The 26,188-nt window shown below is 43.0% G+C and overlaps 1 protein-coding gene and 1 pseudogene across 8 annotated transcripts in view; one reads left to right on the top strand and one right to left on the bottom strand.

Annotated features, from left to right (window-relative positions):
• LOC115846062 (uncharacterized) overlaps nucleotides 1–26,188 on the bottom strand; it is a 329,078-nt gene that overhangs the window by 112,862 nt on the left and 190,028 nt on the right. The gene's annotated exons all lie outside the window — the stretch shown is intronic.
• LOC115846061 (cytochrome c oxidase subunit 7B, mitochondrial pseudogene) lies at nucleotides 23,257–23,497 on the top strand (annotated as a pseudogene).

The following is a 26,188-nucleotide window of genomic DNA, read 5'->3' as shown; positions in this document are numbered from 1 at the left end:
GGGGTTGCATCTGCAGCTCGGGCAAACACTTAACTTCATACCCTTATCTGCAAGGTCCCCACCCCAAGCCTCTGAGTACCTCGTCATGACAGGATTTGGGAGGAAGCAATAGCCACCTTCCAGATAAAGTGAATATGCTTGTAGCTCAAACCTTGAAATGCAAGCATTTCCTAAGACATTGAATAATAAGTTTAAAAAGAACAAATCTGTCTGATACGGCGTGGAGTGTGGCAGGAAGGCTGAATCTGGAGTTATGTGACGCTAGTTTCCATTCCACTCGAGAAAGTTCCCAGATGTTTCTGAACCTCAGTTCTCCCACCTGTATTACCTGCACTTTATCACAGGGACGGTTTGAGATTCCGACTGAACATGTTTCGTAAAATATTAGTGCATCATAGAAACATAGAGATTATTTCTGATTTCTTGCTGTTCAATTTTTTTTCACCTTATATGTAACATCTGCAGAAATGGTAGGCATCACAGGAGACATCTGTTCCTGTCATCAACCTCCAAAATCTCTACTTTCTAGAGATCCTGGGAACATTTAGTGTAGGCTAAACGAGTTAATTCCCCCTTAGGTCCAGTTAATTTTGCCAGCTCCAGCTACTATAGCCTGCATTTTACTGTATTGATAACACATCGCTTTATATTATGTAAATGTGCATGCTCTTTGCAAATGGGCAGACATTACAAGGCTAAAAAAAAAAAAAAAAAATCACTGCAGTGGTCCTGCCTCCTGGGAGCACATCATCTCAGGAGTTCAGTGACTGACCTTTTCATCTGTCTAAACAAATAAAAAGAAAATTATTGACTTTGTTTTTTAAATATTTACTTGCCTCCCTTTCAAGATAAATTACATAAATAAAAATATCAGGTGCTTGTTTTTACAGTGTGGTTTGGAATTTCACCCTCCTCAAGGCTATTTTCCTCCCTGGACTCCAGCTGTTTAAGTTTTTCTGCCATCAGAGAATGAAATTTGTATTTAAGATGCTCTCTTCCATAGGCTCAACGCTGAAGAGTGAATCTACTTAAAATTACTATTGAAAGTAATTTCCCCCCCTCTCATGAATTTCCCACAGTTCTCCTGCTGAGAACGAGCTGGTTTTATTTACCTTCATTTTAAGTGCTCTAATAATTTTTAAATAAACTTTCCTTCATATACACTATAGTACCCAGATGGACCTTACCAATAAGCTAGAAATACATGTAACAAGGGTTATTAGTCAACTGAGTCTGCTGTGATTGGATAATTAATAAAGGAAAGGTACTTGACAAGAGATAGATTTTTTAATTTTTAATGCCTTATGAATTAGTGAGTGGAATTTTAATGGGTGATTCAGCTTCCCACTGTTGAATTTGGCACAGAAGAGGGAAAGCAGCTATCCCATGCTTTTTCTTTTTTTTAATTTTTATTTTATATTAGAGTATAGTTGATTTAAAATTTTCTGTTAGTTTCAGGTATACAGCAAAGTGATTTAGTAATACATATACATATATCTACTCTGTTCCAGATTCTTTTCCCATATAGGTTCTTACAGAATATTGAGTAGAGTTCCCTGAGCTATACAGTAGGTCCTTGTTGATTATCTATTTTATATTTAGTAGTGTGTATGTGTTAATCCCAATCTCCTAATTTATCCTTCCCTCCCCACCACACCTTTCCCCTTTGGTAACCATAACTTTGAGGCCTGTGAGTCTGTTTCTGTTTTGTAAATAAGTTCATTTGTATCTTTCTTAGATTCCACATATAAGTGATATCATTATAATATTTGGTCTTTCTCTTTCTGACTTACTTCACTTAGTATGATAATGTCTAGGTCCATCCATGTTGCTGCAAATGGCATTATTTCATTCCTTTTTATGGCTGAGTAATATTCCATTGTATATATATCCATGCTTCCTGAGGCAGTACAGGGAACGGAAAGAGACCTGGCCTGGGAATCAGGGGACCCCAGTCTAAACCATGACCTAGAACAAAGCATTGAAGACCTCTGGCTGCAGCTTACCCATCTATACTTCAGGAGGCACCAGCAGTGACTAATATCCTTTAGTGTGAAATTGCTTGATATGCCAGACTAATAAAATTCCACACACACACCCCAAGAAAAGGGGGGAGGAGAAGCCAACATAGGATTGCCAATATTTATGGCCCCAAATAAGGACAAGAAAGTATCTTTTCAATTCTAAAAGCACGGAACAATCAAAATAGTAGAAAAAAAATTTTAATAGGATTTATTTTAAAGACGAGGAAATTTTTTTCATGTGTTGAGAATTAATGAAAATTTCCTCATGTGTCAGAACCAAAGCATGAAATTGTACTTGGGAACACCTAGGCTGGAATATCTCCAAACACCATCTGAATACTGTAATTCTTTGAAATGTCATAATACTAGCAGATCGGAAAGATCCCTTTTTTGCTCTAAAATTCAACGGAATTTCATATGTAAGATGCTGCAAACCCATAGTTTTTTTTATTGTAGAGTCTTTTAAAAATGTCGTTTCTTAACTGAATGTTCTGTTTACAGAAGGTTAATTACATCAGCTTTAAATGTGAAGGTCAGTTCATATTTCTACCACCTTAGTCAAACGATTAAATCCATGGCAAAGGAACCTAAAAGTTTTCAGTCCATTTGTACCGCCAAGTACTCTTCCCCAAAGTTTTATTTCTCTTTTTAAAATGTGTTTAACACAACTATAATATCTTTTGAGTTGACTTATTTTAGTTTTTATTTTTAATGTGATATTTGTGTGGAAATACATATCAAACTATGAAATTCCATGTATTTATACTAAAGTCAAACAAAGAAAATTACAAACGTTTTCCTTGTATTGAAGTTCCATACTTTCATGTTGTCCCCTGTAAAATGGGGATAAAAGGACTGCATTCTCCCTGTTGCTTGAGGTGGCCTTGAGGGTCACTTGAGATAATTATCTGAAATACTTTTGTGTTCTAAAGAGTTTTAATTATCTCCATTTTGTAAAAATGGCTTAAAAACCATACGTAATTCTGAAATCACTAGTTAAAAAGATTGCATGGTGCTATGATATAATATTTAATAAATATTAACTAAATAATTTAAAATTATCAAAAGTTTTGGGAAGGGGAAAAGTGAGGTTGAGGTCCTTTTACCCTAAACTGTGTCAAAATGACTTTGTTATAAGATAATAATGCCCTGAAAATCTAAGTTTGTAGGAGAATGTAGGATATTTCCAGAACAATTAGCTCGAATAAGGCAAAGTAAAATAGGATATAAATGAACCCCATTGTAGGCAAATGTGATAGAAAATTCATGCTACGTGGATTCCCCAAATTACGACTCTAGTAATCTGAATGCCTGCTTTAAATGAAGATATCCTAGAAAAATTATGGAATCTAATAGGAAAGACTGAAACCGTTTTCATTTTTCTTGGAAACTATAAGAAATCAGAGTGTTTTTTGTTTTACTTTTGAAGAAAATCACCTCCGATCACACAATGTAAGTACAGCAGAGCTGGGTAAGAAGCCATCTGGCAATCCCTACTTCAAAACTGGTAGAGAAATACAGTGACGCTTCCTCTGAGCTTCCCTGAAGAGAGTCATAAACGCGTTTTTCATTTCTGTGGCAGATGTTTTTTGATTTTTGTAATGTACCAGGGACTGTACCTCACACAAAGTTTACAGTGGTGAAGATGAAACAGTCCCTGACCTCAGAGAGCAGGCAGATCATCACAGTGAAGTAGAATACTTTCCACGGGAAGGGAAATACAGTGCCCTGTGAACGCACGAGTCAGGAGCCTCCAACCTAATCCAGAGCATCAGGGAAGCCTGTTGGAGGAATTAACCTAAAATTACACTTTTGAAAGACTTAACTAGGAAAAAGATTGGCGGTGAGGAGTTCCAAGAAGCAGAGAAGAAAATACGCAAAGGCAGAGGGGATCAGGAAGTACAAATGCTAAACACCACTAGGAATGCCCGAAGTAGAGAATGAGAGCAAGGTCAGGGCCATGTAGCAAAGCGCTGCGTGTATCACAAGTAGCAGGCATTAGGACTGCTCTTTAATAAACAAGGTATCCACTACAGCTGCTCTTTATTCTAGGGGAATAAAGCAATTTGCCTCCCGAGCAATTGATTTTTTGTTTAGGAAAACACCACGATGTATCTATTGCTTAAGAAAGACGAGGAACAGGGGTTGTGGCCTGATGTGGGAAGGGAGGATGAGCAGAGAGCACTGAGGTACCTCTATCAGAGACGGCACATCCTGCCCAGGGGCAGGACTGGAGGAGGGCAATCAAAACACAGAATAAGGGCTTCCCTGGTGGCGCAGTGGTTGAGAGTCCGCCTGCCGATGCAGGGGATGCGGGTTCATGCCCCGGTCCGGGAAGATCCCACATGCCGCAGAGCGGCTGCGCCCGTGAGCCACGGCCGCTGAGCCTGTGCGTCCGGAGCCTGTGCTCCGCAACCGGAGAGGCCACAACAGTGAGAGGCCCGCGTACCGCAAAACAAAAACAAAAGATGGCGGCAGCAAAATCTGGGGGTGAGGGGTGATCACTGTAGAGGTGTTAAAAAGTGGACAAATAACAGAGAAATACGACCTTATGAGTCTGCATCCATTGAAGAATCAAGAATGACACCCAGTGTGGAGAAGAGGGAACCCTCCTACATTGTGGGTAGGAATGTAAGTTGGTATAGCCACTATGGAAAACAGTACAGAGGTTCCTCATAAAACTAAAAATAGAGTTGCCATACGATCCAGCAATCCCACTCCTGGGCATAAATGCAGACAAAACTACAATTCAAAAAGATACACGTACCCCCATGTTCATAGGAACACTATTCACAATAGCCAAGAAACAGCCATGGAAACAACCTAAATGTCCATACACAGATGAATGGATAAACAAGATGTGGTACATATATGCAATGGAATACTACTCAGCCATAAAAACATGAAATAATGCCATTTGCAGCAACAGGGATGGACCCAGAGATTATCATACTAAGCGAAGTAAGTGAGAGAGATAAAGACAAATATCATATGATATCACTTATGTGTGGAATCTAAAATATGACACAAATGAATCTATGAAACAGAAACAGACTCACAGACATAGAGAATGGACTTGTGGTTGCCAAGGGGGTGGTTGGGGAGGGGTGGATTTGGAGTGTGGAATGAGCAGATGCAAACTCCTATCTATAGGATGAATAAACAATGGGGCCCTACTGTAGAGCACAGGGAACTATATTCCATATCCTGTGATAAACCATAATGGAAAAGAATATGAACAAGAATGTATATATATGTATAACTGAATCACTTTGCTGTACAGCAGAAATTAACACAACATTGTAAATCAACTATACTTCACTTAAAAAAAAAGTGACGCCCAGAACTAAATTTAGAGCAGCTGAGTGGGTATCCGTGCCATTCACTGAAACAGGAAACTGGAGACAGAGCAGGTTTGAAAGTTACTAAGAAAATTACACTTTAGACATGTTGGGTTATGATGCCTGTTAGACATCAGTAAGACATCTAACAAGTGTCTGGCTGGATATATAAATCAGGAGCTCAGAAGATAGGATGGTATTGAAAATAAAGATCACCAGATATGCTTTGTGACCGCCTGGAGGAGTGCAATAGGGAGGGTGGGAGGGAGGGAGACGCAAGAGGGAAGAGATATGGGAACATATGTATATATATAACTGATTCATTTTGTTGTAAAGCAGAAACTAACACACCATTGTAAAGCAATTATACTCCAATAAAAAAAATTAAAAATAAAATTTAAAAAAAGATCACCAGCTAGAAGCCACACACACACAAAACCTAAACTAAAACCAAAAATAAGCCAAAGATATTTATGAGATTACTCCTAAGAGTATGTAGAATATGAAGGGAAAAGGTCCAGAAGATGTAACTTCAGAATTAAAAAAAACAAAAATACTGAGAAGGGAGTCAAAGGAAAGAAGGAAATAGGAGTATCAATTCAGGACAAGGGAACTGAGAGTTTCAAAAGGAGTGAGTGGTATTCTCTACCAAATGCTACTAGACGATCTAATAATAAAAGGTGCCAGAAATACGCATGTCAATTTTACGCTAGAAAGATGACTGATGACTTCAGCAAGAATAATTTCTTTTAGCCTGAGGCTGCAATGCAGGCACGGGTGAGCAAGTGAGTTGAGTGACCCTAGAAAACTCCATCAAGACATTTGGCTTGACGGAGAAGACATTCAAGAACCTTCCCGACCTGTGTGCTATATAGAAGGTATGCTGTATATGGTTTTAATAATGCTTCATGCTGAATCTTTCCCCATCATTTTACTTTCGACTCACCTACCTTGTTTTGTTTTAGTGAGTTTCTTGCAGAGGCATAGAGTTGGGTCCTGTCTTTCACCCACTCTACGAATCTTTTAATTGGTGTATTTAGACCACTCATATTTAAATTAATTATTGATATGTTGGGGGCATAAGACTGCCCTTATTATTTGTTTTCCGTTTGGTTGTTCTGGTTTTCATTCTTCTGTCCCCCTTTGCTTGCCTTCTTATGGGTTATTTAAATGTTTTTAAAATTTCATCTTGATTTATCTACCAAGTTTTTCAATGTATCACTTTAAATAGTATTCTAGTGGTTACTCTATGTACTGCAATATACACTCATAACATAGACTCTCCGATATTGACATTTTACCAAGTAAAATGTAGAAATCTTAGTTCAGTACAGGTCCCTTTAGTCAGTTCACTTTTAATATATGAGTTCATCGTCTCCTCTATATACATTGAGCACCATATCAGATAATATAATTTTTGCTTCAACCAAACATAATTTTTAAAAACTCATTCTCAAAAGGAAGACTACTATATTCATCTCTAGTTTTACATGCTTCATTGTTCTTCCTTTCTTCTCTCTAAGCCAGTCTCCTTTTATTATTTCTTTCCTGTTTAAAAAAGTTCTTTTAGCCATGCTTTGAGGGGTGTTCTGCTAGCAACAAATTCTCTTAGTTTTCCTTCATCATATGTTTTTCCCTTCATTCCTGAAGGATATTTTTGCCACCTATAAAATCTAGAGTTGATAGTTCTTTTCTTTCAGCCTTGGAAATATTTTGTGCTGCTTCTTTCTGGTTTCCATGGTTTCAGATGAGGAAGCCACCGTTGTTTAAATTATTCCTCTATAGGTCGTGCATTGTTTCCCTCTAACCTCCTAACAATGAATTACATCTGCAGTGATCCTATTTCCAAATAAAGTCACAGTCTGAGGTTTGGGTGTTAGGACTTCAACATATGAATTTGGGGAGGAGGTATAATTAAACCCATAACAACTGCAATGTCAGCTCTTTAAAGATTTCAAGACATTTAAAGGTTTTTTTAGTGTCTTATCCAAGTTTTATCATTATTTCCAGTGGTACCATTTTATTGAGTACCATTTTATTGAAAAGAAACTTTGATTAGTGTTGGTTAACTCATTCATTTAATCATTTATTGAGTTAGCAAACTTGAGCTCCTACACTGTGCTAGGCAGTGGTGATAAGAAGAAAAATTATATATAGATACCAACATTTAAAAGTTTATAGCAACTATGGGGAGGGGAGAATGGCATATACACATACAGCCATAATGCAAGTTCAAGCAAGATCAGATCCGTAAGAGTGGTGGAATATGCTTTGGTGATTTGTAGGAGGGAGATTATTTCCCTATCAAAGTGAATCAAGAGAAGCTTTATGGAGAGAGTAGCATCAGATCACCATCTAGAATAGGTAGGATTTGAACGCATGCAAATAAGAAGAAATGGGGACTCCCCATAGAAGGAAGAGATTGAACAAAGGCAAAGAGACGGGGATGCGTTTGAAGTACACAAGGAACAGAGGATTTGGTTTACTGCTTTTTTCTGTGAATGCTGATTGTGTCACCCACCAAGTTTGAAATTTTTTGCAGAGCAGAGATAAAGTGTTGGTTGATCAGCAAGAATGAGCCAGACTTTAGAATTAACCAGACCTCGGTCTGAATCCTGGCCCTCACACTTGATAGGTCTATGCTCTTTCCCTGCCTGAGTCAGCTTCCTCATGACATACCTAACAGGTGACTGTAGAACTATGAGAACTGAACGCAAAATATTCAGCACTCTTCCTGTTATTCCCTCTAGAGTGACAGGCACAAACATTCATGACCGTGTGTGACTGCGCCATTCCTGCGTTTCCCAGTTCCCTGGTCTATTGGCAAGTGGGGGCTGCTGTCCACCCTTCTTCTCACCTGCCAAGCTTGTGTGCGGGCTAGGGCTGCATCCACCGGAGGAAGGGCTGCCTGCCTCTCCTCAGCAAGGCACCTTCCCTTTGTCGAGCAACGTACCAATCTAGAGGCGGAGCATTTTTCTGATTCACGTAACAGGGGAGTAAAAATGCCCATGGCTCTGGGCATAGGATGGGTACCTTGTAAGGCCAAAGAGATCACTGTTTCTAATTGACTTCATAATAAAACTTGTCATGATAAAGGCCAGGGTACCTGAAGACTTTTTCTAAATACCTGTACATTTTGTCACAGTCTTTGGGTTTTTTTTTCCTGATTAAGAATATCATGAAATCTTATACAATTTCTTTTTGGTGCAATCATAGAATCTGAGACAAAATACAAGAAGGCAAAGACAACTTTGAAGTCAAACCTCAGCATTCTGTAACTGTGACAGGAAAAATGAAAACAACCAGAATAAAACGTGCACAAATTTAAATGGTGATAAGACACACGATGTAAAGGGAAGTGCAGTCATGACAACCGTCTGATTAGATAACTAATTATCATTTGTAATGGTTATATGGTATAGCTAATCGCAATATAATTAAGAAAGCAGCTGGTCAAAACTGTCCAGTTATACCTGAAATGCTCAAGTGATACAAGTGGGATTGAAATGTTAGTAGCAAGTTTTATTTAAGTGTAGAGCAATTGCCTCCCTGAAGCCTTCCTGTCCATAGCTCCAGTCTGCCTCAATCTCTCCCACTTCTGAATCCTCACAACACGGCCACAAAGTGGAGAAGAGTTAAAATGACCAACCTTGACTGGAAACCTACAAGCAGTACAACCACGTGCAAGTTTTTTTTAACCTCTCTCAACATCAATTACGTCTTAGATTGGGCTGCCGTAAAGATTAAGTGAGATAACGTATTCAAGCTACTATACAGGAGTACCTGCCATATGATGATCTCACAATAAATAGCATCTAGTAATATCACCTGATACTCTTTATTAATTTCCCCCACTGCATTACACATCTGAGGCAATCTGAACCGCCTCTAACCCTAAAACCAACAGCTATGCTGAACTCATGGTCAGAATCATGATGACTGGACCCAGTTAATAATAAAACAGGCAAATATTTCAAAGTTATAAGAAAAATGTGAGTCAGGGGTTATAGAGATGATCAAAGACCTGGATTGGAGAAAAGCTGCAAAGTCTCATACACAGATATGTCAGCCTCTAGTAATTCACTTGCCGCAATGTATGTAAATTAATGTTTTGAATATAAGCTTCCTTAAGTTACAATGTGCATTTTCCAACAAATATAAAGTCAAAAATAATTAAAATCTATGGGCAACAATTTTAACTTATGCAATACGGTCTACTGTGTATTCATGATTGCCCACAAAGAACTGAAGACAATTGCGAATAATGGTTGTCTTGTATCATTTTCAACAGTAGCAGAGGCATACATGATAAGTTAGAAAAGTGATGAAACATACATCACTGTCTGCCCTGAAGTTTACACTTGTCATTTACCACCTCCCAACGGGACTTAAAGGGCAAGTATATCTTTCCATCTGATTTGAAAGCTAATTTATTTTGAATTTATCTGATAATAAAACAAAAGAAATTTCAATTTTCACTGTGAACTAGTAGCTTGGACCTGCAATCTAAGACGACAACTCTTAAGAGAAGCCAGTGTGGATCATGGTGAAGGTATAGGAGTCAGACAGACCTGTGTTACCATCCTGGATCTACTGTGTATTAATGACATAGAGTGGAAATTACAATGCCAGCCTGAGACAAGAGAGGTTACAAGGATTACATGAGATAATGCGGGACTTGCTTAGCTTGGTGTCTAGCATGTGGTAAGCATCCAGTAAGTAGTGAGGACTGTCCTGCTATGAAAATTATCAATCACAGTGACCGCATTCAGATAAGGGGTGCTAAAGACAGGCTTTAACAGCGATATTAACAAACAAAATCCTAAGACAATTGTAAAACTGTGTGTGCCAGGAGGAAGGGCTCTTTTATTCACTGCTTTATCTCCTGAACTAGAACAGTCCCTGACACAGAGCAAGTGTTTAATAAATATCTGTTGGATTCATTAACAAGCTCTAGGAAATTACATTCCAGAGGACCCTCCAGAACGGGCAAGACATCATGGTGTCTGTTTTTCTCCTCTGTCCTCCCAGCATGCCCTCTGCTGAGGAACTGACCAGTTTGGTCAAGGTTGTGAAGCACCAACACTGCAGCATAAAGCTTTTCAAACATGAGAGAGAACTTTCTGTACAGCAAAAGCTCTCCAGTCAAGGGTCTCTTATGTTTCTTAACTCACCTAAACAGAAACGATTTTAGTTCTGTTGGATGGAAAGTGATGTGAGTGCCAAGAGCAATGGACCTGGATATGGGATGCTTGGCCCTTGTCTCAGGCCTGCCATTCACTAGCTGTGTGGCCTTGAGGTCACTGCAATAACCACCCACTGGTGAAAGTCAAGGGCTTATGCGTGTTATAAAAAGTCAGAGATATTCCATAAGAAAGGGAAATAAAGTTATGAAACATTCTGTGAATTGGTTTCCTCCATATGCAATAGAAAAACACCCTGATTCGTCTACACCACAAGGTTCCTGAAGAGATCAAACAAAAGCCCTTGAAAATAATCACTAGATAAAAATACAGTATTTTTATTTGTCCAGGAAAATACTACTTTTTCCCAGTAATAGCTGCAGCTTATTGTAAAGAATTTTTAAAAGGAAGAGACTGAGCAACTAGTAAAGAAGTAAAAAACTGGAAAAAAACAAAACTGGCTATTAGATGACAAAGTTTTAAAAACGTATTTCATTTTAGAATACTTTCTTAGGAATATCATTTTAAAATTGAGTTGTTGTAGCAGCTAATTTTTTTTGTATTTGGGCCCAAAAATAATATGTAAAAAAAATCTTTCTGTTCATTTTCTAATATATAGCGAAGGAGAAAAATGATGATGGGGAGAGAAGGTCAGTGTATTCTGATTCTGAGCTCTGTCTAGAAAAGGGGGTAAAAGGATAGGCTATTTCTATTAATCTTTTTGTCTCTAAAAACAAAAATAAATGATATATAGAGAGTTCAAAATGTCTTGTGTTATCAGAGGAAACACTAGTTGAAAAATATGCTGCATTCAGAAAGTAACATAAATTCTCAGCACACCAGCCGAGGTGAGCCTCCCTCCTCGATATCTGCCTGCGGAGCACAGAAGGGCTCCTCCCTTCAAGGTTCGGGGGCCAGGGATGCAACCAAAGTGTAACAAATATTCCAGAACACTGAGATTTGCTTTTTCACAGGAGAAGCTGAACACAAATTCTTGGCTGGTGCAGGGAGAATGTACCAGGGAAAGACACCAACGCAGGAAAGTCCTGGGAGTTATTCCGAGAGGCCCAGAACGTCTACACAGAAGTGCAAGGACATGCCCCGAGTGGAAGGGCTGGACTGTATATAATAAAAGCACACTCACCACAATCCTAAATAGCAATTTTTCCTGGGTAGAAATGGGATACATTTGTGTGTGTGTGTTTGCTTTTCTATGTTTTCCAATCTATAAGAAACAAAACATTTTGGTAATAGGAAAAAAAGCAAATAAAAATGTTATAGTTCAAAAACTTATCCCAATGGGGCTTCCCTGGTGGTGCAGTGGTTAAGAATCCGCCTGCCAACGCAGGCGACACGGGTTCAAGCCCTGGTCCAGGAAGATCCCACATGCTGTGGAGCAACTAAGCCTGTGTGCCACAACTACTGAGCCTGTGCTCTAGAGCCCATGAGCTACAACTACTGAGCCCACGTGCCTAGAGCCCGTGCTCCGCAACAAGAGAAGTCACCGCAATGAGAAGCCTGCGCACCGCAACAAAGAGTAGCCCTCACTCACCGCAACTAGAGAAAGTCCTCACGCAGCAACAAAGACCCATCACAGCCCAAAATAAATAAATTAATATTAAAAAATTATCCCAATGAAACTGATGAGACTTTAGTATCTTTTAGGGGTTTTTTTGTTTGTTTTTTAGTGTCAATACAGCTTCATACTCCTAGACCATATTCCTAGACTCCAGCTCCCACTGTAGCTCCTTAAAGAATTGATTAGGCTGCCTGGCTGTTTTTCCGGGAAGTAGGCAACACTTTGCTACCATCTGCTTCTAATGAAGACGATAATGATGGAGCTCCCAGCCTTGTGGGTTAAGCCTCCATCAAAATGCATGTGTGTTTACAGAGCTGTAGCTATTAATTTAGGTCACAGCTTTGGTAAAAAGAGAGCAGTGTTTTAACATCTTTTTGCTTCTGCTTTCAAGGATCTCTATTTCCCACCTAGATGTGCTGTAGGTTCGGAGGTTTGAGGACTCCCCTACCATCCCACTGGGTTTAACCTTTGAATGTAATTTCAAAGAACTGACAGTGGGTGGGGATCAGTGTAACAGCTTTATTTATCTTAGAAATTGTGTAAGAACCACCAGCGTAGGATATCTGAACAGAGTTGGTTTGGAGAATACTACTTGGGTCTGAGGACAAATGGGACTCCCTTGCCCCCTCCCCCTTCATGCTAACAGGACCTGCAGGCAGCCATTATCAGATTCTCCCATTCGGTCACATGCTAAGAAGCTGCACTGGGACAGAGGGTGGATATAGTTTTATTACACCAAGACAGGAAACAGAAAGGAATCATGGATCCACAAGGTGAGCAAAGAGAGAGAGAAGCATGACTCCCAGTAACCAATTTCGTAGAAACCCAAGAAAACTGCTAGAGAGAAAATCTGAAATTGCTCACCGCAACATCCCCACTCATGGAGAAGAGAGCAGTCTCTCCTGACATTGGAAGAAAAGGCTGACTGTTCCTCCCCCTTCCCTAACTTTTGTTCTCTCTTAACCCATTGGGTCCAGGGGCCAAGACTCTGGCAGCCAGGTGGGTTGTGTTAGATCATTAGCGCATTGAGGCTTCTGCCGGTGAGCCCAGAACTACAGGTTCCCTCAAGAAGAGTCAGGATAGGACATTAGTTAAATTAGCATCACAGGCGTGCTGCATCTAGGCCATCACTTCTTCACCTATTTCTCATTCCACAGTATATCATCCAAATATTGCATAACAGGATAAACGATAATAACATAAAAATGCCTCAAATTTGAATGTGGATTTCCCCCATTATTACATTCCGACAGAGGAAATAAAATAAAAATCACCTCTGCCTCATAAATTACAGTTTAGAGAACTAAACCCAAAGTTCCTTGCTCCCGTTAGGTAGAATAACACACCCCCAACACCAGTAAGATGTCCACGTCCTAATTCCTGGACCTGTGCATATATGTTACCTTACATGGCAAAGGTTGCAGATAGAATTAAGGTTGCTAATTAGCTTTAAAACAGGGAGACAGTCCCTGGATAATCTGAGTGGATCCAATGTAATCATAAGGGACCATAAATGGGGGAGAGAAAGGTAGTAAGAGGTCAGACCCAGAGAGAAGGCAGCAGGAGAAGGATTCTGCCTAACGTTCCTGGCTTTGAAGATGGAGGAAAGGGGCCTTGAGCCTAGGAATGTGGGCAGCCTCCTGAAGCAGCAAAAGTCAAGGCAACAGACTCTTCTAGAACCTCAAGTAGGCCACACAGGCCTGACAAGAGCTTTGCTTTAGCCCAGTGAAGTTCATTTATTTAGCTAATGTTTATTTTGAATTTTCAGAACCATAAGATAATACATTTGTGTCATTTCTCATGATAATCTAGACTCCTACTTCCTTATCCTTTTCTCCCTCAGCCAGACGTAACTCACCTGGAGGGAGTTTGGGTTCTCTGGCAGAAGTTGCATCCCAGGCCGCCACCTGCTCGAACGGGTGCTGCTTTTAGCACCTCCACAGGTGAATTAGTGCAGCTCCAAGCTTCTCATGACTGTCATGTTTCCAGAGTCAGTTAGGACACATAAGAATATCACAGCACCAAATTTGTGCCAACAGAATTTAGATAGCACAACTAACCCTCGCCCAGGTTCCAGAGCAGCTCCCACACAAAGTACTGTGTTTCCAGATCCTAGGACACAATTTAGAGAGGGAGCCAGGCTCACAGTTTTGTCTCCACCTATAAATGTAACAGAGCCCTAGTGCGGTGAGCAAAGGGGGGAAATATTGGGGGCTTCAGTTCTGCTGGAATGCTGCTCTCTTTCTCCCATGGGTCTCAATCTAAAATCAGGATGAAGAGATCTTCTATGGAGAGGCTAATTGTGACCTTCTGATTTATTGGGAGTAGCGGGTGTGGGGAAATCCATCTATCATACAGCCTCTCCTAGGATTTAAACAGTTACACACAGATGCTCCCTCTTAGGATCTGGCCCTCTGAAATGCCATTTCTGTTCTGAACTGTAGATTCCAGAACCCAACACTGAACTACAGCGTTCAGTGTACAGTCTCTGTACACTAGTGGCATTAGCTCTTAGGAGGTTTCCTCACATTCACAACGTTTAGAACAGGGAGCTCACAGAACCAACCTCACTGCCTTGCTTTCCCTGTGATGTTATCCACCACCAGCAAGATGCCCAGGCATATATATATATATATATATATTTTTTTTTTTTTTTCGGTACGCGGGCCTCTCACTGCTGTGGCCTCTCCCGTTGCGGAGCACAGGCTCCAGACGTGCAGGCTCAGCGGCCATGGCTCACGGGCCCAGCCGCTCCGCGGCATGTGGGATCTTCCCGGACCGGGGCACGGACCCGTGTCGCCTGCATCGGCAGGCGGACTCTCAACCACTGCGCCACCAGGGAAGCCCCAGGCATATTTTAGTGCTGTGTATTTTATTGCTGTGTATGAGTGGCTATTGCTTCTATCTCTTGCACTTGATTTACACAGGCTTAGGAGGCTTCTCTCGAGGGTAGTCCTCCAGTTTTCTACATGTGTCTCAGTTTAAAACGACCTTCAGCAAATTCATGAACTTCCAAAAGCATGTGTGCCTCTGGGGGCCAGTAAGAAGACCCTAGACCATGAGCTTCCCCGGCAAATCTTCCCATCTCTCAACTTTTGAATTTTCCAAGCCTTGACTAACCTGTTCTATTTTCCCAGCACTGAAATTTCTTTCTTTCCTCATTGTTCTGTCACAGAGGGGTAAGTCTCTGGGTACTCCAGTTCCTCTGTTTTTCCTCCCCCTCCTTCTCAGCAGGCCAAGCGAAGTTTAAAACTTTTTAACCTACTTTCTAAGTTGCTTCTCTTTCTTCTCAATCATATGTGGGGCTAACCCTGCGCGCGGGATCACCGTGCTTTCCTTCCTTTCCCTTTGCTCTTGGGCTAAGCACACACACCCTCAGATTCTCTTTCGTTTTGTCCCCAGCCCGAGATAAAAATTCACTCAGTGCCAGGTCGGCCAAAAATAAATGCAACCCACCACCCAGGGGATCTAATTTCAATCATGTTGACCTTTACATCTGAAATTTAGGATGTTATCTGTCCTAAATCTCTCTACTCCGTAAACGTCCTAGTTGTGTTCCCCTCATAGTAAGTAGTAAATAGCTGTTCTCATGAGCGGCTGTGTTATTTTTAAAACTCAGTAAATATATTATGCTGATATTCCCTTAATAACCTGCACAAATCTCATGCACCGTCTTCATGCATCTGTCCCCGGGTCTTGGCGGGTTCCCATTTGCGCTTACGATTCACTGGCCGCGCCTCCCTAACCCCTCACCCCTGCCTGCTGCTAGGAGGAGGTCTCCCAGTAATGCCCCAGTCTTTATCCGGGGAACATCCTGGCTCGCTCTAAGAATGTACTGCTTGGGCTTCCCTGGTGGCGCAGTGGTTGAGAGTCTGCCTGCCAATGTAGGGGACACGGGTTCGAGCCCTGGTGTGGGAAGATCCCACATGCCGCAGAGCGACTAGGCCCGTGAGCCACAACTACTGAGCCTGCGCGTCTGGAGCTCGTGCTCCGCAACAATAGAGGCCGCGACAGTGAGAGGCCCGCGCACCGCGATGAAGAGTGGCCCCCGCTCACCGCAACTAGAGAAAGCCCACGCACAGAAAAGACCCAGCACAACCAAAAATAAATAAATAAATGAAATTTTTTTTAAAAAAAGAATGTACTGCTTAATGTGGCTAAATGTGGGGGAGAAATCCAGTCTCCTATTTAGTAACCACTAAATCATCCCCTTCGTTTTCAGCTCTCCCTTTCAAAGCAATTAAACATGGCACACCTCCTTCTCCCATTCATATCTGTGTTCTCTCAGATGTTGAGTTCTCAGTCTTTTGGTTAAGAAAAGTCCTCACTTGGTCCGTTTCAGTGGGCACATCCTCTTTCAGTTTTTCTTTCCCTTTTCTACTGCTCTTCTCTGACTTGACAATAAAAACATGCTTTTTAAAAGACTAATTCTGCTCCAACATAACTGACCAAACTCCATGCCTGAAAACAGTCTGTTTTCACACTTTTTCCATTTAATAGGCTTTTCTGTCTCAATCCACCAAGATGACATGTTGCCGAAAAAGGAGGAAATCTTCCTTTTTATTTGTTCATTGATTGAAAAATACAACATTTCCCTGCCACTGATCTCAGTATGGGTCTCCGAAACCCATGTTCAGGGCTTATGGAGGAAATATTCTAGAACCAGCTTGAGGCCCTGTGGATAGGACTCCACAGACTCTGGAAGCTGAATGAATCCAAGTGTCCACAGCTCCCTTTTCTTCTGGATGAAATTCAAAACAAAACCAAAACAGAATTTGGGAAAGCTGCTCTAGTACTTTCTGTCAAAGCCCTGCTATTAACAATCTAAGGGTCAAAACATCACGCATGAATGTTCTGGATGTACAATTTGGTTGCTTTGGGTAAAGTCCCAGTAATATAATACCAGCCCGTCGCTGCAATGATGTACACATCCTGCTGCAACTTTCTAGGCCAACACTTGGCATATCAGCTCCCATGAGCAAGGACTCAGATTCTCCAGAAAGTTGCTTTCTTTCTAAACGGCACAGAGTATGAGGAAATGTTTGATGCTCAAATCCTACTACTTGTTCCTCTTGCTGTCTTCTGTCTGAAATCTGGTGAATAGGAGTATCAAATGGTAAAGACTGCAGATTGCTACTTGGGCCTGGCCCCCAACACAGCATCCCGGTCTATCCGTACCTAAGTAAAGCAGCTGGAGCCACTGACCGGCCACGCTGATGTACACAAGGGGTTTTAGACTGAAAAGCTGGAGCAGGGGCCTAGTCCCAAAATGGGATTAAGACCAGCACAGATGAGTTTAATTCACTGAAAAACAGTGGAGCACCCATTGGAGTCTGCCACCTGGAAGACGCTGGCACAGCAACTGAAAGCAGAGCTCAGGGGCCATGGTTGGGGCCAACAGAATGGTCTGAGCCCCCCTCCCCTTGTCCCAGCCCAAGCCCTGGAAGAGCCAGCCTTTCCCCGGACAGCCTGGGCCTCCCAGTGCATCTTTTCTTGGGCCTCAGGAGCAAAGAGCGGAACGCTTGGGGATGCAGCGCTCCCCCACCCTCAAGCACAGGCCAGAGCTTGAGGGACCCGTGTTTCCAAGCCCAGGATCTGGCCTAGGAGCTGAGCCTCTAACCCCACAGCCCACAGAGCCCTCCAGCCCTAAGTGGAGCCCACGTCCCCACCACAGAACAAAGGGGCAGCATTCTCCACCTCTGACCCTCTCCTCTCCTATTGCATGAGGTTATTTTATTTAAAACTCAAAGGGGGAAAAAAAAAAGCCAGAAACTTTACTTACTGTTTCCTGAGGCTTCCAGGGAAAGAGAGTACTGGCCTAAAGCAGTGGTTCTCCAAGCCTGAGCCTGGTGGAGCAGCATTGATATCACCTGGGAACTTGTCAGAAGCGCAAGCTTATTGGGCCCAGACCCACCAAATCAGAAATGCAGTGGGTGGGGCTTCGGTTTCACATGCCCTCCAGGTGATTCTAATGCACACCCAGCTATAGGACCACTGGACTAAACAAGGGCATAATTACACTAATCAGAGGAGCTACTTCTCCACACGTGGAAAGGGGCAGACATGCAGAGAAAGAAAAAAGCCTACTCCAAGATTTTCTCTTTGTGGAGAGAGAAAGACAAACCTATAGGGGGTGTGGAGAGGAATTGAGACATTTCTTTCCTACCAGATGATTTTTCAGTAAAATAAAAAGATGAGAAATAGTCACTAAGAACCAATTCTGGATTACTGAAATTGGTCTTCTCATTGCTGTCTATCAGGTTTATTTTTCTAGAAATCAAGTTTAGTATTCTACGTTGCTCAAAGCTAGTTCTTAGCTAACTATTCCTACTGAGTAAAGCCTCAGTTATCTAGCATGGAAAACAAAGCCAGTCACAACTTGCCTCAAACCATCTTTCGACCTAATTTAAGCTCATGTTCAGTTCTATGCATCAAACATAGACGCTTAGGTGCTTATGCTTACGAAGTAAGCAACTTTGAATACAAAAGCAGAAGAGTTTCCATCCTCCAGGGTAGTCTCCTGTATCAGAAGCCCCCAGGAAGCAAGTTAGCAATGCAAAGGTTCAAATGCATCCCCAGAGAATTGGCTACAGCAGGCCTGGAAGGGGGCCTATATGTATACACTTGTCAAGGGCTTCAGATGAGTCGCCTGAGTCCACGTGAAATCACCTGTTGAGAAATTCTGTTCCACATATTTAATAAACTGTGATCCCTGGCAAGTGCCTAGACTTGAAGCAAGTGCCTATTAATTACTGAGTGGCTAATAGTCATCCTTTCCACATTCAGATATTTCCATTTTATAAAGCCCTCTAACCTACCTCATTGAACCATCCTAACACCTTACAGCGTGAAAACATTTACTTATTTTGCACACTTAAAACACACAATAAGGCCAAAAAGAATTCACATCATTTCCACTGAGGTGTCTAGTACTTAAATGCCTTCAAACTTGAAAGGCAGGGACACCAGAGGCAGCACAGCACTGCACGGAGGATTCTAGACGCATCAATAGAACTGCTCTCATTAAGGTCTTCACCTGGGCTCCTTTTCCAAGGAGGGCTTCCACATCTAACTTTAGGTGGCTGTTCAGGGTTGCTCTGCCAAAGCGCAGCCGTGATCATTTCTTCTCTTAATTTTGTTATTAACTTATGTTTTCCTTCTCTGCAAAGTCTCAGAACAAACAGATTCTGTTTGCATGAATAATGCACCACGTTCCCAGGTACAAAGAGAAGTGTAAGTCTGCACAGCTGCACAAGGAAACTTAACCAAGATCCATTTCCAAGGCTTTGCCTGCATCAAAGGTCTTAGAGACCATCTGGGAAAATCTTTCTTTTCTTTGGTTAATCCTTTGAAATTCTTTCCCTTCCACTCCCAGAATTTTAAATTCCTTCATCAAACCAAGCACGCACTTTTTAGTAATAGACTAGGAGTCAGAAGCCTGGGTTCTAGTTTTAGATCTGCTACTAGCTGCTGCAGGACTGTGGACAAAACATTTGACCCCACCGAGACTCAGTTTTCCTATCAGCAAAACGGCCCTGATGAGGAGATGAATTAGGTGGTCCCTAAAATTCTTTGGCTCTATGTAGTGGAGAAGGGGTATATGAAATTCTCCATCCAAATCCAGACAGTGTAAAGCATCCTATTTTAATAAGGATGACCTTACTTCCAAATATTTCCCTTCTCTGGCAGTCATTTCAGGCTGAGATATTTGCACATGCAAGATTCTAAGAGTTGAGGAAGAGGAATGTGGTGGACTCAGAGCTGTTTCATAGCCTGAGGAAAGGTTTTGTTTTTGTTTTTGTTTTTGTTTTTGTTTGCGGTACGCAGGCCTCTCACTGCTGTGGCCTCTCCCGTTGCAGAGCACAGGCTCCGGACGCGCAGGCTCAGCGGCCATGGCTCACGGGCCCAGCCTCTCCGCGGCATGTGGGATCTTCCCGGACCGGGGCACGAATCCGTGTCCCCTGCATCGGCAGGCGCACTCCCAACCACTGCGCCACCAGGGAAGCCCAGGAAAGGTTTTTAAGAGCTGCCATTTCACATGTTGTGCCGGAGTGGGGTCGTCTGTGCTACTGAGTCCTTACGCTTCTCTCAATCTTATTTCAAGAGAGAATGTTGACGCTTATCCTGAACTGGAAACTCTGTTAGCCTGAGATGCAAATACAGCCATGAATTAAAGCACCCTGGAGGCAGTGGTCGCTGACCAAGTGTGTGACTATTTGGCTCTCTCTGCTGTTAATGGCAGATTGAAAGACAATGTGTGGAAATGGCTTCATTTTACTTTACCAGGCTAAACTAATGTAGGTAATTAAGATTCACTGCCTGACTAACTTCAAATGGCTATACAGAGAGCAACATAATTCTGTTACTCTCTAAATATCAAGGTTTATCCAATAGTAAAAACGAAATTGTATATAATCGAAGGTCTGGTTATCCGTTCGTGTTTGATCCTTAATGACGCACAACCCTTTAGAATACTCATGCTGTGTCCTCTGTTTATGAAGGGCGGACAAGAGGGTCCCAGAGGTTAATGACTGTGCAGGTCTCCTAGCTAGCTGGTGACCAAGACAGGACTCAAAGAAGAAGCCCTCATGGTAAATTAGTGCTCTTTCAAATTAGTCATTGCAAGGATTCATTTTTGTTCAGAGAAAATCTTTATATTTTATTGTTCGTGGTTCATTGAGCCATCTGGGATCAAGGGCATTTTGGACATTGGGCAGTGCTGGGGGTAGGGATGAAAGGAAAGAAGAGACAGTCCCTTTTCCAATGGACTCAAGTGCCATTTATCTTTCATAATCTACCAACAAGGAAAGCTAAACTCCAGCCCCGTCCCTCATGAAAAGATGACTTCAAAGGTCACACTTTAGAAATAAACTGATTCAGAAAGTGTGTTGCCCAGGGTTTATCAGGCTCTGAACCGTTTCTCACAGAAGCACAAGAAGCTGTGCCACTTCCGGGAGGCTGAGGGAGGCCTGGCTGGTCCCCGAGTGAAGTTCAAGGCTCCGGGGATGCAGAGGAGCCGCCCAGAGGAACCAGGAAGGCCAAGGGCCAAGGTGTCAAGTACAAGCTGTGTCCTAAGCATGCCCAGCGTCAAGCTGAAGAAATTCACTTCAGCCACCAACCGTGAGTAGTGTGCTCCAGCCAATAAAAGGAAACAGTCCAGGTGCCAGAAGCCAGGCAGATCCTGGGGAATGTGAGAAATGTGAAAAAGACCGAGTTCATCACTGGGCCCAGGTCTGGAATATCCATGGTGTTTTGACAAGCTCCTGGCCCTTGGGGTTTGCCCCAAGAATGAATGAATAGATGGACAGTGGCAGATTATCTGTGGGAATAGTGTTTCTTTTCCTTCTTTTTCAGGAGAGTATGACGAATCATGTCACAATACTGGCAGGAAGGAGTATCTCTGTGGAACCCCTGGGGTGGCCTACTCAGAAGGGTGACCAGTAGGACCATCCTCTTGAGCGAGAAGATCTGATGGGACCCTTTGTGTTTTAAAGTTCTAAAGAGAAAAGCTCATCCTCAGTAAGGGAAAGGAAGGGGTGGATCTGGGTTCCTAAAGTAATGAATGCTTGAACATGTCTTAGCTCCGACACTGGAGAAGGTAGCAATGCTTGAAAACTCACGGTTAACTGGTCGAGCTAAAACTGTCCGTATTCTGACCTGAGAGACCAGCATAGAAGCACTAGCAGTGGACCCAGTCTCTGACCTGGGCCAGCCTTTGGAGCCTTTCCTCCTGGTAGCTCAAGGCTTCTGCTGGAGAGACCTGCTTGCTGCCCGCCTCCTTGCGACCCAGCATTCCTGACGTCCCATGCCAATAAGTGGCAGCATCACCGCTGGCCTGCCTCAGCCCACATCTTTGCTGAGTGCCCTTTCAATCAGATGCCCTCTCCCCTAAGCACACCAGTGGGGAGTGGGCAGCCTAAACTGAAGACTCACTGCAGCAGAAAATGACGACAACGTCCTGGGTCTGCAGCCACTGTGGGAGGGGTACTTGGACCAGTTACTGTGCATGGATGCAACTCACCAAGGGCAACTCCTTCTCAGCCACCAGCGCCTCTTTTGCCAACCGGAAATGAACTGCCCGCTCCTTCCACCCTTGGCTGCAAGACCCAGCACAGGGACGAGGAAGATTCTATAGGGGAGGACTGAATACTTGTCAGGGCTTTTACTCAGTATTGATGGCTGGTGTGATGGGGACAGGGGAGAGAGTGAGCATTTGTATTCTAGAGACAGAACGGTCACAGCAAGCACACTCCATTACCACACTGGGGGCATCCGTTTCAGAACGAACCAATTAATTAAAGGATGAATGGATTAATTATGTTTATAGGAGATTTGTCCTGTTTTAAAGGCACCAGAAGGACACACCGGTCTTGACTTTAGCCATTCCTGTTTCTGCAAGAAGTGACTTTGCTGTACACCTGAAACTAACATAACATTGTTAATCAACTATACTGCAATATAAAATAAAAAGTTAAAAAAAAAAAGTGGCTTTGGCACCACCAGCGACTGTCAGTCTTAACAATGACCTCAGAAAATTTTGATCAGATGCAAGTTAATTTGCTCTGAGCCATTCCCTAGGGACACAGAAGGTCAGACCTAGAGCCCATCATCCCGATAAGAGGCTCCTATGAGCTCAGGACTCAATGCTGAAAGCAGAGTTTGGTGACCGTTTGGAAAGGCATCTTGAGTGGAGAGTGTGTCCTGGCTTGGCCATTGGGAGACTCAAGTTCTAAAGCACAGCTCTACTTACAACCTGTGAGAACGCAACAGGAAAGTGGGAAAGATTTGTCTTTTTGTTTTTTAATTCTCAAAGCTTAGCCCAGTGTAGGAACTCAATAAAGCAAAGAGCGGGGAAGAGAGAGCCAGGGACAGAGGGAAGAATCTGGCCTCCCTCATGAACTTTCTATGGTGACCCCACAGAGAGAAGTGGGGAAGATGCTTTGTGAACTAAACACTGCTAAGTAAGTTCAAAAGTTTTGTGGGATAAAAGTTAGCCTCTAAATGCCACAATTGGAAGTTTAGCAAAAAGTCTGACAGTCTCATTTTCAGAACTCTTTGCAAGGGTACTTGATATGAAGGTGCAAAAAACTAGCAGCTGCAGTTGCTGCAGTTCTGTCTTCAGCTCCACGATGTTTCCCCTGGTCAAAAATGCACTGTTGCCTCTGAGTTCAAAGCATTCAGCAAACAATGGCAAGGCAGAGCCACCGGAAGCAGGCACCTGAGTTCCATGACAAATATGGTAACGCTGTGTTAGCTAATGAAGCCACCTTCTGTGCTGCCGGATGGGCATAGACAGCAACACAAATTGGAATAGAATGGAACCTGTCCCCTGTTGGTAGAGCTGCCCCAAAGGGATGGAGAGATCAGTAATCATCCCCGCTGGTTTAATACTGAATTGTTTCAAAACCAACTCGTAACTGATGCCAAGTAAAAGCACTGTGTACCCATTACAATATGGCGTGATGGAAGATTTAAAAAATAAAAGTTTGACAGTCTCTTCTGGAAGGATCCACACAGGATTTTCCTGCACGGAACAAGACCCAGTTTACATAGCCCATGTGCTGGGTCACGGCCCCCCTTCTTTGGAACATGAGGGGTTGATTCCCATGGGTGTCCTGGGGCCAGGCTCTACTGAGAAGTAAACACCTTGGTGGTACCACATGTTCATGCGTCCCCGTTTACACTGTGTCAGGAATAAATGGAGCTGGTGGCACAGGAATGCCATCCAGGATGGGACTGTGACCAGGCGGAAGGGAGGGGGGAGATACGGGCTGGCAGTGGGTTGAGGTACCAGGCCAGGGGTACCCACGGCCAACTGCACTCAGGGCTTCAGTGCATCTTTAAAGGGAAACACGTTCTTAACCATTTGTTGGGTTTTGGGCAGTGCAGCTGGGTAGACAAGAGAACAGGTGCTACAACCAGACTGCCTAAGTTCCAACCGTGGCTTTGTTTCTTTCTAGCTCTAAACCTGGATGAGTCTCGTAACTTCTCGATGGACACGGGGATGATGATAGTATCTACCTTGTCAGCTTGTTGAGAAGGCCCTGGGGCTGGTCACAGCCACAGACCAAGTGTTTGGTAATTATTTGCTCTCCTGGAGACTCCTCCCAGGTGTGCCCAGGTCAAACACTTGAATCAAAATCGAATAATTATGGTAAAAGAGGCATTGGTCAAGCGATAGGCATGTTCACAATGTCTCCTTCAGCCACATACATCTCAGTCTTCACCACAACACCACGAGGAAGGAGTATTTTGCTTATCACAGACACGAAAACTGAGGTCATAACTGGTGTTCAAGGTGGCACCGCTGATAAGCACACCAGTCTTGGGTCCACTCAGACCTGCTTCTTGGAAAACAGCACAAGCAAGGGCTGTGTTTGCCAACACAGATCTCATCACCACCAGAAGGATCTGTGCAGACAACATGGTAGTTTCTGAAGGAGACCTGAGTCTGACTTCAGCAGCGGGTGGGAAACAAAATACAGTTGGTCCTCTGCACCCACAGATACTGTGCTACACCATTTTATATAAGGGACCTGGGCATCCACAGATTTGGGGATCCTCGAGGGTTCCTGAAACCAATCCCCCACAGACACTGAGGGGCAACTACTGTCAGCAGCTGCAGCTGGAACATTCTCCCATAATACAGAGGCAGGTCACAAGGCATGGAAGCTACAGGCAGCGACCTCTGAGGCAGAGGTATTTAAAATGTTGCTCCTAATCTTCAATGTAAGATAAAAGCTGAAAACTCAAAGATCCCCTGTTTAAAAATGCCCTTCAGGCTTTGCCCAACTGAATGGGGAAAATATCCCGCTCAAAACCCTAGAAATATCTGGGGGTGTCAGATTCTAGCTTTGGTTGAAAACCAGGTAAGGAGGGATCAGGTCTTTGAAGAAGGTCTGCTGAAGTCTCTGAGCTCCAGGCCCACCAGAAGCCATGCCCAGCGAGGCTTCTCTCCCCTGTCCTAGATGAAATCGTCAGAGACGGCCTCTGGAAGCTTGAGGAAAGGGAAGCACCATGCAGCAAGGATTCATCCCTAAACCTAATCTGTATTCCTCAACAACTTCCCTGGAGAAGCTCTCTGCCGTGCCAAAGGGAGAAGATATTTTCATTCCATGTTTTATAGACTTGCTTCCTTGCTGGTGCAGGGAACACCACTCTCCTGGCTCCTAACTCTGCTGGATAGGTACAGATGATTATATGCTTTAATTTCATTTCTTTGAATAGGAGGAAGATGATCGCCAGTAATGTATATGAAAATCTTATAACAAACAGAAGTAAAGGGTTATGCAAAAATGTATAAGGAATGATGGTGATCACAGTTATAAAGATAAATGTTATGCAGCAAAGGGAAGAAAACCTAAATTTTAATGACAGAGAATAATTAATAAACTGTGGCTTATCTATATGATAGAGGTCTAGACGGCCATTAAAAGCCATTTTACAATGAACTTTTTATGACGAAAGAAACTGTTTATGGACTAAGGCTGTGTGAAAATCACATGCCGCCTGCCTGCAGGTAAGCTACATGGACAGATGGACGTAGAGACAATGAGAAGGAAGGGGAAAGGAAGAAAGTTACAATATATAAACCGGATTTACCTTAGAGTGGGTATACCAGTGATGAGCTTTATTTTCTCTTTTACTTTTATTTCTTTCGTCCTATCCTGCCTTGTTCTGAAAGCAATTTAAAGTTGTTTACAGAAGGGAGAGGGGGAAGATGGCGGAAGAGTAAGACGCGGAGATCAGCTTCCTCCCCACAGATACACCAGAAATACATCTACACGTGGAACAGCTCCTACAGAACACCTACTGAACGCTGGCAGAAGACCTCAGACCTCCCAAAAGGCAAGAACCTGCCCCCCGCCGCAAGGGCAAAAGAAAAAAGAAACAACACAGACAAAGGATAGGGACGGGACCTGCACCTCTGGGAGCGAGCCGTGAAGGAGGAAAGGTTTCCACACACTAGGAGCCCTTCGCGGGCGGAGACTGCAGGTGGCGGAGCGGGAAGCTTCGGAGCCCCGGAGGAGAGCACAGCAACAGGGGTGTGGAGGGCAAAGC

This window comes from Globicephala melas, chromosome 12 (genome assembly GCF_963455315.2).
Source record: "Globicephala melas chromosome 12, mGloMel1.2, whole genome shotgun sequence".
In the NCBI taxonomy this organism is placed as follows: domain Eukaryota; kingdom Metazoa; phylum Chordata; class Mammalia; order Artiodactyla; family Delphinidae; genus Globicephala; species Globicephala melas.
The sequence above is the reverse complement of the archived record's forward strand: the minus strand, read 5'-3'. Positions and strand labels throughout refer to the sequence as shown.